The sequence below is a fragment of the Trichechus manatus genome, unplaced genomic scaffold (assembly GCF_000243295.1).
Source record: "Trichechus manatus latirostris isolate Lorelei unplaced genomic scaffold, TriManLat1.0 scaffold00116, whole genome shotgun sequence".
In the NCBI taxonomy this organism is placed as follows: Eukaryota; Metazoa; Chordata; class Mammalia; order Sirenia; family Trichechidae; genus Trichechus; species Trichechus manatus.
The window spans coordinates 8,297,566-8,312,975 of record NW_004444052.1 but is presented as its reverse complement, the minus strand read 5'-3'; the positions used below and the strand labels follow the sequence as shown (position 1 = coordinate 8,312,975).

Sequence of the window (15,410 nt, the reverse complement as noted above, 5' to 3'; positions counted from 1 at the left end):
GAAAACCAAAGACACAAAGAAAGTATTAGCCCAAGAGACAGAAAGGGCCACATAAACCAGAGACTTCATCAGTCTGAAACCAGAAGAACTAGATGGTGCCCAGCTACCACCAATGACCGCCCTGACAGGGAACACAACAGAGGGTCCTGGATGGAGCAGGAGAAAGGTGGGGTACAGAACTCAAATTCTAGTAAGAAGACTAGACTTAGTCATCTGTCTGAGACTGGAGGAACCCTGGAAAGCATGGCCCCTGGATTCTCTATTAGCCGAGAAATAAAACAATTTCTGAGGCCAACTCTTCAGACAGGGATTGGACTGGACTGTGGGACATAAAGTGATACTCGTGAGGAGTGTGTCTCTTAGCTGAAGTGAATACAAGAGACTAAACGGGCATCTTCTGTCCAGAGGTGAGATGGGAAGGCACAGAGGGTTAGGAGCTGGTTGAATGGACACGGAGAATCAGAGGTGGAAAGGAGGAGTGTGCTGTCGCATATGGGGAGAGCAATTAGGGTCACATAACAATATATGTATAATTTTTATATGAGAGACTAAGTTGAAATGTAAACTTCATTTAAACTACAACAATAAAAAAATTAAAAAAAAAAGATTCTACTACAGGTCACAAATATAACATCATCATGTCGGGTCTCTGAAAATCAGACTGCTGAGTGCTTTTGTAAAAGTCGGCTTATTGAGAAATAATTTACATTCAGTAAAATTCACCCTTATTAGTGTACAGTTTTGTCAAATGTATGTTGTTGTTGTTAGGTGCTGTCAAGGCAGTTCTGACTCATAGTGACCCTATGTACAACAGAATAAATGTCAAATGCACAGAGTCATGTAACTACCCCCTTAACCCAGATACAGAAAAGTTCTATCACTCCCTACAATTTCCTGTACTTTTAGTTACCCTGTCTCTCCAGTCCTTGGCACCACTGATCTACAAAAATGTTAACATGAAGACCTGAATGCTAAGAAAGTGAAGTACATTGCACATAGGTTTTATCTGCTTTTCTCTTCACTAGGTCTCGAAAAAGGAGCCTTGGTGGCACAGTGGTTAAGTGCTCGGCTGCTAAACAAAAGGTTGATGATTCGAACACACCAGCCGCTCGTCAGGAGAAAGATGTGGCAATCTGCTTCCGTAAAGATTACAGCCTTGGAAACCCTATGGGGCAGTTCTACTCGATCCTACAGGGTTGCAATCAGTCAGAATCCACTCAATGTCAATGGATTTTTAGGTCTAGAGAAAAATATACATTAACTACTTTCACTTTAGTTTCAACTGAGCTTGCTTCCTGGTCTCTCAGTTGCCAGCTGAGTGCTGCTGAGGCTGTGGCAGCATTACTGGGAAATGTCATAGCCAAACCCCAAAAAGCTTTGCTGAGGTATTTTTTTAAACCTCACAAAATCACCTTTTATGCCTTTATTTAAAACTGTGATCTTGAGCTAAGCTGCTGTACTTGACTGTGTCCCTTTAACCTAGGGAACTCACTGCCAAAAAATATTATTGAGGCCAACAGCTTAATAAGTTTTATAGAAGATTAAATATTTATATGAATAAAAATAGCACCTGCAGTAACAACCAGGAAGGATAAAATTACAAGGGCTATGAAATCTTCATGCTTCAGGGCATAAATTGCTTACCAGCTGGATGAGACGATTTCTCTCACGCAACAACACTGCACTGCTAAATGTGTCTTCCTGAGAAGTATCTCAATGCTGACCACTTTCAGGACCAAAGTTTATACCAGAAAGACTATTAAGGTGTTGATATGCACCCAACTCAAAGTTGTACAGGATTTAGGTAGTGAAGATGATGCCACACCAATCTAAAATACAAAAATAAATGACACAAGAGAAGGGCAAACAACTTCACTCAAACTGAACAGAAGTAAGATGGAATAACATCATGAAAGATGAAAGGGCTCAAGAGGGGAAACGGCTCCTAACTTTGTTGGTCATTATGGAATCTTTGCAGTAAAGGACTGAGAGCCAGAAATCTTTGAGCAGTTAAGATACACCGGAAAGGAGGTACTCAAACAACTGCTTAGGCTAAATCTTTTCTTTCCTTAATGTTTTTCCTAAAGTAGAAACGGAACATGAAGGCTACCAATAAGACCTTGTTCTTCTAACCTTGCTAGAGCAAAGGAGACCATTTGACTAGAGAGAGAAAAACAATAGGGGGTAAGGAGAAAAAGCAGGCTGCAAATTTTAGATGCTAAATGTAAGTTCTCCCAGCACCAAACGATACAGTGGCATTTGCAAATGACACTTTTTCCTTGTGGATTACAGAAATAATAGTAAAAATCAATCCATTTTATGAATAAAATATTCAACAAAGTAAGTAGTAGAACCCAGCCAGGCAAAGTATGTTAATAAACTTAATAACTTGTTAGCTTTTATTGAAAATTCACCTGTAACTTTATATAACTCAATCTGCACAAACATTCTACAGTTACTAACACTACTTGATATTCAGCTGCATAATTAGTTACTTTCTACAGAAGGATTATTTAACAAACAGCTACGGGCTCCAGGAGGATGCTCTTGTGCAAAATAGTGTATGGAAGTGAGTGATGGGTGGTCCTCGGAGTGACTGAACGAACAAAGGGCTCCTGTGGATTTTAATAACACTGATCCACCTATGAATCATAAATCAAACGGGAACCCTTTTATGGTCTGAAGATTTCCGAGATTTCTGGGGAGAATGCTCCAGCCCAGCAGCATGTTATCGGCCGAGATTAACCACACTTGCTCACATTCTTTTAAAAATAGTGTTTTGCATCCTTGGCTGTGTACTGGCAGCGACTAGCAAAAGTGTAGCGATAGGAAGGTGAGGGGACGGAGGCAAGGCAAACACCAGCGCCTGGGACAGGGGTGTTTTAGAATCCAGAACTTTGCACAGAGATGGCCAGAGCTGAGAGGAGCAGAGAAAAGCAGGCAGAGAGAGGCTAGCCATCACAGCCTAAGCCAGCGGGACGAATAAATGGTTGGTAGCAACAGGAGCCGTTTCTTATTATTTTTAAAAAACCTTTAATTTAATGCATATTTTCTTTGCTGAAAAGGAAATAGTGATATTAACAAATTGGTTTTATTTCTAACCTGGCAGGCAGCCTGCAGTGAAATGTAAATACATGTACATGGGAGGCAGGATTAGCATTTACTGAAGAAAAAGAGTAGTCAATATTTTAATGAGGAAGCCTAAGAAAGCAACTGCACTAAAACACAATCAGATGTCACAGGGGAGCTTTTTAAGTTAAGCCAACTAGTTCCAAATTACTACTTTTCTCAGCTTTCCTTTAAGGGAAGTTTAGACTTATTTAAAAAAAAAAAACAAAGCAACTGTGGCATTTAGTCTTAAATGTCATAAAATAGCTGTATTATTCATCTCAATAAATACATACGTTAACCTATATACATTTCTCTCATTATATACATAGAAAGGAATGTCTGACATGCCACTCTTCAGTTAAACAGCCCATTTAACAGTGTCATCCTCCTGGTTTTTTCAAAGACAGAAATACTGGGTGAAGAAAATTGATACTACCCAAGAATAGGGGATAGATGTGAGAAAAAAAATCATAGTAGGAAACATGGGTAACCAAAGCAAATAAAAATCAATGATAGTTTAAAGACAGAGTAATATATATAAGACATATCTGGATGGCAGATAAAATCAATTAGAAAAACACTGTCTATCATACAATCTCCACTGTGGCACCCCAGGAGGCATCTTTCCATCTTAGACTCTGATTTTATCAAAACCTATGAAAAAAGGAAGAAACAAGAATATTCTGGGAACAAGGTGAATGTGGTGAGTCTAGAAGATAAACGAAAGACCTACAAAATCAGAAATTATATTAACCCTAAAATGAAATGATTCTAAACTTCACGTTATCCAGGATGACTAACTACTTTAACAACACACATTAAAACACTATTTCATATATTCTGATGAATTTTATCAAGAATATTTTTTGTCTGATAAATATTTAAACATGCTATATTCTTAAATTGGGCAACTTTTACATGGCCCTCAAAACTCAGTACTGACATCGTGTATCTCTGAAGTCTTGCCTAATCCCCTCAAGGGAGAATTATTCACTTCCTCATCTCTGTTTCCATAGTCTGTTATGATTAAAAGTGATTAGCTTCTATGGCACTGATTTATCTCTCTTTCCTTCCAAGGATGTGAGCTTAAGAGCACAAGTGGTTTTATAACTAAGGCTTTGTACACAGAGGGTCCAGCACAACAGCATGGTCCATAGTAAGCACTAAGCAGTCAATAATAACAAAAACTAAAACTGGCAATAAAATATTACCATATTACCAAACACTCCACACTGAGAAAACTTGCTCTCCTGACACTATGACAGACTAGATAACTCTGAAAGCCCTTCTTATTACTAAATAGCCAGATAATGCATAAAATGCATGGTCACAGAAACTGAGAGAAAGCTGCAAAGATGTCGGGGGGTGGGGGCGGGAGGTAAAAGCTAATAGGCTGAAACCAGAGCAATAAGTAATAAATACGATGTAGAGCTGTCCCGAGGACGCATGCCATTATCAGAACTGCGGGTCAGAAATCTTGAAATATAGATACGGTGAGAGGATTAAGCCTGAAACGTAAGAAACCAGAAAAGCCTAAAGTGGTCCCAGGCCAGTAATACCTCTGGATCTCTCTCAAGTGAAAGCAAATTCTCTCTAGACAAAAGTATTCTTCATTAAGTCCTCAAATTTTCACAGATTGTAATTAAACAAATATAGGCTCAAGAATCAAAACTTACCAAACACAGTGGAAAAAGTCAGCACACAAAAAATGGATTTATACCTTCAAGAGATTAGACATTAGAATTATCAGTTCCAGAATATGAAATAACAATGTATGAAATATTTAAAAACAAAAGATAGAATCACAAAATAAGCGAGACACAAGAAAACATCAAATATAACCAAGGAGATTTGAAAAAGATCTGGCTAGAACTTTGGGGAATAAAAAATATAATTTTCTCTGTTATTTTAAAAACCTCAGTGCTTGGGTTAAGCAGTAGACACAGACAGAGAGAGACTTAGTGAATTAGAAGCTAGACCGAATGTAGCACAGACAGATGGAAAATATGAAAGAGGGTTTAAATATAGAAAGATCAAAATGAAAAGTTTAAAATACATCTAAATAGAGTCCAAGAAAGGGAGAAAAAAGGGGACAGAGGAGAGATAACATCTAAGCAGCAAATGACTTGGAATTTCCAGACCTAAAAGAATCCAAATAGGGAGTTTTATTTCCATGTGGGTAAAGAAAAAAAAAAAAAATTTAGATTTTTTAGATTGTAATAAAAGAGAAAACAGGATAGAAAAATCAGGACAAATGGAAAGCAAAAAGATGGTAAAGACAAGTCCAAATATATTGGTGATCATAAAAATGTAAATAAACTGCCAGTTACAAAGACAGATATTATCTTTATGGATTTCTTTTTAAGTATAGCAAATTCTATTTACAACAGAAACATCTGAACTTAAAGGCCTAGAAAGAAATTTGGCAACAGATATGGGTTGCACAATCTGATTGATGTAATTATACCCACTCTTCACTTACTGACATGGTTAAGTTCCAAAGACCAGCTCATTGTACAATAATCAGCATTATGTGAAAACGGAAGATTTTTTCTGCTTTAAGACCACCCATTTTGCCGATTTTTATTATTTAGAAAATACGGTCATAGAAATAATAACAACTAATATTTACTGAGAATGGGAATTCCAGAACACTTAATTGTGCTCATGTGGAACCTGTACATAGATCAAGAGGCAGTTGTTCAGACAGAACAAGGGGATACTGCGTGGTTTGAAGTCAGGAAAGATGTGCGTCAGGGTTGCATTCTTTCACCATACCTATTCAATCTGTATGCTGAGCAAATAATCCAAGAAGCTGGACTCTGTGAAGAAGAATGGGGCATCAGGATTGGAGGAAGACTCATTAACAACCTGCATTATGCAGATGACACAACCTTGCTTGTTGAAAGTGAAGAGGACTTGAAGCACTTACTGACAAAGATCAAAGATCACAGTCTTCAGTATGGATTACACCTCAACATAAAGAAAACAAAAATCCTCACAACTGGACCAATAAGCAACATAATGACAGACGGAGAAAAGATCGAAGTTGTCAAGGATTTCATTTTACTTGGATCCACAATCAACACCCATAGAAGTAGCAGTCAAGAAATCAAAAGATGCATTGCATTGGGCAAATCTGCTGCAAAAGACCTCTTTAAAGTGTTGAAGAGCAAAGGTGTCATCTTGAAGACTAAGGTGAGCCTGACACAAGCCATGGTATTTTCAGCTGCATCATATGCATGCGAAAGTGGGACAAAGAATAAGGAAGATGGAAGAATTGACGTCTTTGAATTGTGGTGTTGGGAAGAATATTGAATATACCATGGACTGCTAAAAGAACAAACAGGTCTATCTTGGAAGAAGTACAACCAGAATGCTCCTTAGAAGCAAGGATGGCGAGACTATGTCTTACATACTTTGGACATGTTGTCAGGAGGGATCAATCCCTAGAGAAGGACATCATGCCTGGTAAAGCAGAGGGTCAGCGAAAAAGAGGAAGACCCTCAATGAGATAGACTGACACAGTGGCTGCAACAATGAGTTAAGTGTAACAACGATTGTAAGCGTGGCGCAGGATCAGGCAGTGTTTCGTTCTGTGGTGCATAGTGTTGCTATGACTTGGAACCGACTCGATGGCACCTAACAACAAGATCTACTGATGTGCTCATCACTGTGACGAGTCTGGTTATGGTTTATTCCTCTGTGGAAAAGGTTTGAAGGAGACAAATCTGGATAAAGCTGGGCTGTGTGACCGGAGGGCCCACAGCTTAATCACTTCACCTTCTCCTGTGCTGGGTCAGAGCTTCCCTTGCGGGGCGCCTCCAGGGTTCAACTCCCACTCCAGCAAGCCCTGCATTCACAGCCACAGATCCTGCTCTGCCCTCCAGGCCTGGCGAGTCACCGAGGCTCAGGACTACCTGTGAAGGTGCTGGGAGCCTGGCCACACTCCGGCCCAATGAGGAGGAGCCTTCGGGCCCAGTTCAGCTCGCTCTGGGTTGTCATTAAACTCTCACGCATTTCTTCCAAACACCCTGTCCGATGCCTCTTTCTTTCCTCCTTTTTCACCCCACAGCAATTTTGAACTGTAGGGCCTTAGGCTGCATGTAACTGGGAACACAGAACAGGCACCCACTGGCTTGGTGCTGTCTGCGTGTCCACCTACAGAAGCCATGGCCACGGAGGAGGCCAGCCCAGCATGACAACCGGATGTGGCGCCCCAGCTGGCAGGAGGGTATGGAGGGCACAGTACAGCGCGGCCCAGCTTCCCGGAGGCTGCTCTGAGACCGTCCTCTAGGGAGGGGACGCTCCTCAGCCATTGCCGCCATGCCCACTGCCTCATTAATGTGCAAAATAGCCGGATAGATTTTTTTACTGTTGGCCTAAGTGTGAAAAGTTGGATAATGAGATACTCGATAAGTAAAGGTGTAGTGTCACTGAACTGTACACCTGAAAAAATATCAAATTGGCAAATGTTGTGATATCTATATTCTTACAACAATAAAAAAAAATCCTTAGGGAAACATTTTCTGTTTTAAAAAAGGAAAAGAATAGTATAGATATATTACATATATGTTATATATAACTATATACACATTATATTATATATAATATTTATATATCATATATGAATTATACTATAAATAATATTTTTGTATAATATATAAAAATATGTTGTATATTTATATAATAAATGGAATGATGTAAAAATATAGAATATGATATATTATATTACATATAATTATCTCCTGGTGGGAATATAATTATATAATATAATGTAATATAGCATATTATAATATAACATAGATATACTAGGTAAATACTAACCACAAAAAAGCTGCAGTAGCTATATTAACATAAAAATAGATTTTTACAAAATTAATAATGAAAGAGAATATCATTAAGTGATGAAAAAAATTCAATTCACCTAGCAGTTACAATAATTCTAAATTTAAATGCACCTAATCAAATAGCCTCAAAATAAATAAAGGAAAAACTGATAAATCCTACATTATACTTCATGATTTTAATGTACATCATTCAATTGTTTATGCCAAGCAGACAAAAATTTAATAAATATTTTCAGTATTACAATACTCAATTAATACATTCCATCTGATAAGTATATGGATAAGAGTGTATCCAGTAATAAGAGAAGACACATTTTCCTTAGCAAACACGTTTTACTTTTTAAAAAAAAATTGATCTGAGTACTAAACCATAAAGAAATCCCTCAAAATTTCAAATGATAGTCTCTGACCATAATGTAGGTAAATTTGAAATCATTAACAGAAAGATTGTAAAATTTCCCTATGCAGTAAAAAATAATAATATGAGGGTCAAAGAGACCCAGCAGTTCCATTCCTAGGTATATACCAAAAAGAACTGAAAGCAGTTCTCGAACAGATACTTATATGACAATGTTCCTTGCAGCATTATTCATAATAGGCAAAAGGTAGGTAAAAGTAACCCAAGTGTCCATCAACAGATAAATGGATAAACAAAACCATATATACATACAACAGAGTATTATTCAGCCATAAACAGGAATCAAGTTCTGATAAATGTATGGCATGGATGAAACTTGAAAACATTATGCTAAGTGAAATAGGTCAGACAAAAATAACAAATATTATATGATCTCTATTATGAAATATCTGTAATAGGCAAATGTATAGAAACAAAAATAGCTAGTGGATTAAAGAGAATATCAAAATACCATGCTTGATTATTATACAATGAATAAAATAAGAATATAACATATCATAAGTTATCGAATACAGCTGAAATGGAAATCACAAGAAAATTGATAGTTATAAGTATTTTTATTAGTAACCCATTGCCGTCGAGTCAATTCCAACTCATAGCGACTTTATAGGACAAAGTGGAACTGCCTCATAGGGCTTCCAAGGAGGGGCTGGTGGATTCAGACTGCTACCTTTTGGCTAGCAGCCGAGCTCTTAACCACTACTGCCATCAGGGCTCCTTTATTAATAAACAAACAAACAAAAAAAGTGACCCAAGCATGCAACTCAAGAAGCTAGTAAGAAAATAGAAAACCTACAGTAATAGTAAGTAAACTGAAGAACTTCAAAACTACTTCTGGCAAAGCTAATCAAGAAAAGGGTATCTCATACTAAGAATGAGAAAAGTAATTTAACAATAGATTTACTGAGTTATTTTCTTAAATTGTAGCAGAATCTATGCATATGAATCTATGTCAAACTTTTTAAATTCTATATGAATTGATTTTTCAAAAGGAAAATATAAATTACCAAAATTGGCTCAATAAGAGATAGAAAACAACCTGAACAGATCATCAATCTTGCAAAAAGATTAAAGGTTTCAAAGAACTTCTCCCCCAAAATGAGCCAGATGTAGACACTAACACCATCACATCTAAAGAAGAAGGGTCACTCTGCGCTTCTTAAACTGCTCCAAAGCATGGTGTGTGTGTGTGTGTGTGTGTGTGTACGCATATGTTTATTGTCAATCAATATTATGAGGCTACAGTTATCCTTTTTTCAAAATATTGACAAAAATGGTGCAAAAAAGAACCATACAGATATAACTTACAGAGTATATATGCAAAAATCTTAAACAAAATACTATCATGACTTCAGGAGGTTTATTTTTGGAATGCAAGGATAAATCCATGTTAGAAAGCCTAGCAATAAATGGAGAGACACACTATGTCTCCAATGCAATGGCTTAGTATTACAGAGATGCCATTTCTACTCCAATCATTTATAGTCTAATCATCAACATCCAACTGGAAACCAACACAGTAGCCAAGAAAATTTTGAAACAGAAGACTAGTAGTAAATTTGACATTATCAAATACATGCTAAAATTACTAAAATTATGTAACCATTCCAGTACTGATATAGAAAATTATTTATATTAGCAAAATTATAAACAATCTAAATATCCACTGTTCAGTGTTAGAAATGGTTAAAATTCCTTTGTGCTATAGTCAGGCAATTGAACAGTGTGTAGTGATTAAAAATTACATGGTAGAAGGGCATGGAAAGATGTTCAAACCTTGTTGGTAACTGGAAATAAAAATTACAAAAAGATCAATAGGCTAATTTTTTTTAAGAATGCAATATAAACACAGGGGGAAAAGAACCTTAAAAGATATATACTAAATGTAAACAATGACTATTTCTCCATAATGAGATTAAATGATTTCTAATTTTACTATTTGTGCTCTTTAATATTTTTCAAATTTTTAAAAGCAAAGATAGGGATATTATTTTCATCTAATATTATTTTCAAAGGTCAAATCCTCTAAGATGCAGCATTTGACTAATTTAAATATACAACAGTGAAATTCATTTCAAATATATGTAAGGGAAATCTGTGCTATGTGCCAATGGCAAGCATCTGGATATGAGGACTCGCCAAAAAAATTACTATATGTCTGAAGGAAATAGTAAAACAAATAGCCCAGCACTGAAGTGATGGCATAGAACTGTATAGATTTTCTCTGTGCACTGGACAAGAATTTTTCATTTCATACATCATTTACAACTTGCTACAGTGATTCTGCAAAATCAGTCCATACCATTAGCACACACAAAGAGAAATACCTAATGTTCTCATTGTTAAAAAATTCTAGTGTTTTTGGGCTCCAATGTGCACAAACATCAGTGCTCCATCTAAGCATATGTCAGTCTCATAACCAAGATAGATAACCAGAGCACCATGTAGGATCACATATCTGTAGTCAAGCAGGTTGACTTTTTAAATCTATAGTCCAAGCTTGGCTTGTGCTCATAGACAAACTTAATTAAAAATATATGTATTTGAAGTAAAGGAAAACAAAATGGCAAAAGTAATATTAATCCTTCCAGAGAGGCTTATTATTTTAATGGAAACCAGCTCTGATTTCTAAAATATTTACCAAGACATTTGATTCCAAGCATCTGATATACTCAACACTTCATCAAAATGAATGTCTGATGCATTCACCACTGTACCTAAGCCCCTGCTCTTTCATTGTTATTTTCAAGTCAAGAAATGGAAAAGTATATTTCCAAGGTAGCACAAAGTCTTGATTTGTGGAATTCAGGCCAGAGAGAAAGCGCTTTACTATACAATGAAATGTTCCCAGCAGCAAGAGTTTCCTGTGTTCCTTCCTCTGGGGATAGGAAAGAGGCTCAGGAATGGCAAATGTCAACTTGGTTCTACCTCCAACACACCTTAACACTCAAACTCTCCTTCTCTTTCCTTATTTTCCTTTATGTAGGAAAACTCATACCACAACTTTCTGGTGAGTGAATTTGTCCATATCTTCAAAACTAGCTACAACCATGGAAATGAATTCCAACAAACAACATCCCATTTCCTTACCGTTGTGCTTCATTCATTTCTAGAACAATGGGGATCCAGAGTTATGCTCAGTCTCAACAAGAAACGCAGTCATGAGGCATCCATGTCATACTCACCAAAGCTAGTTATAAGTAACCACTGAAATTATCAAGTTCACGAGTTACCATAATAGCACATTCTTTAGAAATTGTGGATTATTCATGTTTATCAACAGAAGCTTTAGCAACTAGATTCATTTTTTCAAGATCAAAAACTAAGTGGTGAAAATAACGTCATAGAGTGCAGAGGGCATTAAAACTCTGGTGACTAAAGTCAAATTCATGCCAGATTATCAGAAATATATATAAGAGCTTTAGAAGTAACACTATTCAAGTTAAGTTGCTTCTTTATACATCACACATATTCTAAATCATTTTGTCTAAGAAATGAGAAAGTGAACATTCTCCTTCCTGGAATCAACCTTCAACTGCATTCAATGAAACAAAAAATTCTGAAGACTCCATGAGTAAATTCTATGATATACCAACTGGGATATGCTTACATACCAATGTAAAAGTTCTTCTTTGATTTAGTTTTCTTTTGGTCTCAGAAGAATTCAAGAAATCCAGAAGCCTGTAAATAAGAAAAAAAAAAAAAAAAAGAAAAAGAAAAAGAAAAGATTTGGCTTAAGGAAAAGATCTAGAACACAACAATCAAAATGATCTAGGAGTACTGAGAGTGGTAACGTGTGTTAGGCTTAAAAAAAAAAAAGAGGAAGTTGATAAAAATCTGCAAAATCATGGATGTCATTCTTAGAACGAAAATTGGCTCATTCTCTGAGCCACAAAATAGAGGTACTGCTTCCAAGTGAAAAGAAAGCCTCTAAAGTATTTATTACTCACCAAACGAGGTAAAAGATGGCAATAGAAATTCATTTTACATTAACATTTTAATTTATCAATAGTTTAAACACTATTTAGGAAAAGATTAAAATGAATCTGTAATTTTCTCATTGGTCTCCTTCTGGGAAGAATAGAAAATAAGTAAGAGAGAATTTCTTATTCCTTCTCCAAAAACAGAGAAGAGCTCCAGGTAGAAGGTAAAACTCAGTGGCTGGTGTCTATCATAGACTTTTGCCTAATCCTACAGAGTCACATTGAAGACTAAGCTGCACCTGATCCAAGCCATGATACTTTCAGTTGCCTCATATGCATGCAAAAGCTGGACAATGAATAAGGAAGGCCAAAGAAGAATTGATGTCTTTGAATTATGGTGTTGACGAAGAATATTGAATATACCATGGACTGTCAGAAGAATGAACAAGTCCCTCTTGGAAGAAATACAGCTAGTGTGCTCCTTGGAAGCAAGGATGGAGAGACTTCATTTCACAAACTTTGAACATGTTATCAGAGGGGCCAGTCCCTGGAGAAGGACACAATGCTTGGTAAAGTAAAGGGTCAGTGAAAAAGAGGAAGACCTTCAATGAGCTAGACTGACACAGCGGCTGCAACAAATGGGCTCAAGCATAACAATGATTATGAGGATGGCACAGGACCAGGCAGTGTTTCCTTCTGTTGGACATAGGGTCGCTATGAGTCAGAACCAAGTCAATGGCAATGAGTTTTGGTTTAACACAAAATTTTAATATGAAAATCACCCATCTAAAACTATATCCAGGGGCAGGGCCAAGATGGCAGAGTAGTCAGACACTTCCAGTGGACCCTGTTACAACAAAGACCCGAAAAAACAAGTGATTCGATTATATATGGCAACCTGAGGGCACTGAATATCAAAGGCAGAGTTGAGGAACTGGACTGAGTGGCAGGGGGAGGAAGAGAGGGTTTCAAAGCAGCGAGGAGTTGCCAGACCTGACCCGGCAAGAGACTGAGCCCTTCAGGTATGAGGAGCTCGTGGGTGAGCAGCGAGACAGGCAAGCGATGATGCTAAGGAAGCGCAATTTCTGCACCAGGAGAGACCCAGTACCAGAGAGTCTACACAGTCACCCAGAACTAGTGAGAATCAGCCCTCATTGGCAAAAGATAAGTACCTGTGTACGGCTTACTGCATGGATCAAAAACACCCCCCTAAGGGAAAAACCTCTCTCCCATTTACCTTCCTTCTCCCTGCTCTGCACTGGGTCCTGGACCAGCTTCAGCAATTGACAAGTCCTCTGGGCCGGAAGTAGGATCCGTCACATGCCCGAAGCCATTCTCCCTGCCTTGGAGAGTGAACAAATTAACAAACACGGAAAAAAAATAAACTGCCAGCTCCCCTAGCCAGGAACCCAGGGTAGGCACAGCTCCTTTGTCTAGGCACAGGCATAAGGGATCCATGGACTTTGAGTGCCTTTCCCCCTGCATAGACTTGTGTGGGCCCATTTCAACAGCGTAGACCCTCATTACTGCAGTACAACAGGGTATACACCGGAACTCTAACTTCAACTGTTTCAGCTTTAAAGTGGCAGGTTATGACATTTGACACTGCTCTGCCCATTAAGCAGGATCTTCACCTACCCACATCAGGGGCCTGAGGACTGGTGGCTCCACCCATGCCATCTAGCCACCTGCAATAGGTGCCCATGAATAAGAGATGCCCCCCAGTCCTTAGAGCCAACAGCATTAGGTGCTCGTAGTCCAGCTGCAAAACCTACCCACTTATGTGCTCTAGGAAACAGGGACACGCCTTCCTCCTGGATACTCGAGGCCGGCTGTCAGCCCCCTGCCTTGATCAGAGTGTGTCCCCATGTTACAGCCAGATGCCTGTGCCTACACCAATCACCCATGCCTGTCTAGGACAGTAAGTGAGAGCCTATGCCAAACACTTGGTGGCTATCTATCTGGGCACCTGAGCTGAATCCATACAGGAGGAGTGGGCAGACTCCTGAGCTCACATACCTAGTAACAAATCTAATCAACTGGTGACAGGACATTAGAGCTTCAAAGGTGCCAATAATCCAACTACACATACAAGCAGCCTATTTGGGCATATCAAAACAAAACAAGAAGCTAGGACACAGTAAGCAAACATAAAATAAATAAATATCATAACTTATTGATGGCTCTGAGACAACAGTCAATATCAAATCACATAAAGAGGCAATCCATGAAGGCTTTAGCAAGCTCCCAAAATAAAGAATCTAGAAATTTTCCAGATGAGGAAAATTTCTTGGAATTACCAGAGGAAGAATACAAAAGATTAATATACAGAAGTCTTCAAGAAATTAGGAAGGAAATTAAGCAAAACACAGAACACACAATAGAGGAAATTCAAAAGATTAGAGAAGAGCATAATGACAAATTTAACAGGCTGCAAGAATCAATAGAGAGACAGCAATCAGAAATCCAGAAGATTAACAATAAAATTTAAGAATTAGACAACTCAATAGAAAGTCATAGGAGAAGAATTGAGGCAATGGAAGTCAGAATTAGTGAGAATGAGGATAAAGCACTTGACACCAACTTATTTGAGGAAAAATCAGATAAAAGGACTTACAAAAATGAAGAAACCCTAAGAATTAGGTGGGACTCTACCAAGAGGAATAACCTACGAGTGATTGGAGTACCAGAACAGAGGGGGATAACAGAAAATACAGAGAGAATTCTTGAAGATTTGTTGGCAGAAAACTTGCCTGATATCGTGAAAGATAATGATATATCTATCCAAGATGCTCATCAAAAACCACGTTAAGGTAAATCCCAAAAGAAAGTCACCAAGACATATTATAATCAACCTTGCCAAAACCAAAGATAAAGAGAGAATTTTAAGAGCAGCTAAGGATAAATGAAAAGTCATCTACAAAGGAAAGTCAATAAGAATAAGCTCGGACTACTCAGCAGAAACCATGGAGGCAAGAAGACAATGGGATGACATATATAAAGCCTTGAAGGAAAAAAACTGCCATCCAGGAATTATATATCCAGCAAAACTCTCTCTCAAATATGATGGCGAAATTAGAGCATTTCCAGATAAACAGAAGTTTAGCG

The 15,410-nt window shown here is 37.7% G+C and overlaps 1 long non-coding RNA gene across 1 annotated transcript in view; it reads right to left on the bottom strand.

The window, feature by feature from the left end:
- The window catches only part of LOC111821953 (uncharacterized), a 571,437-nt gene extending 559,383 nt beyond the window's left edge, over window positions 1-12,054 (bottom strand). Inside the window, exon 1 of the long non-coding RNA XR_002825257.1 lies at window positions 11,994-12,054. This is a non-coding gene — a long non-coding RNA (uncharacterized LOC111821953). The remainder of the gene's footprint in view (window positions 1-11,993) is intronic.
- Between the last annotated feature and the right edge of the window lie 3,356 nt (window positions 12,055-15,410).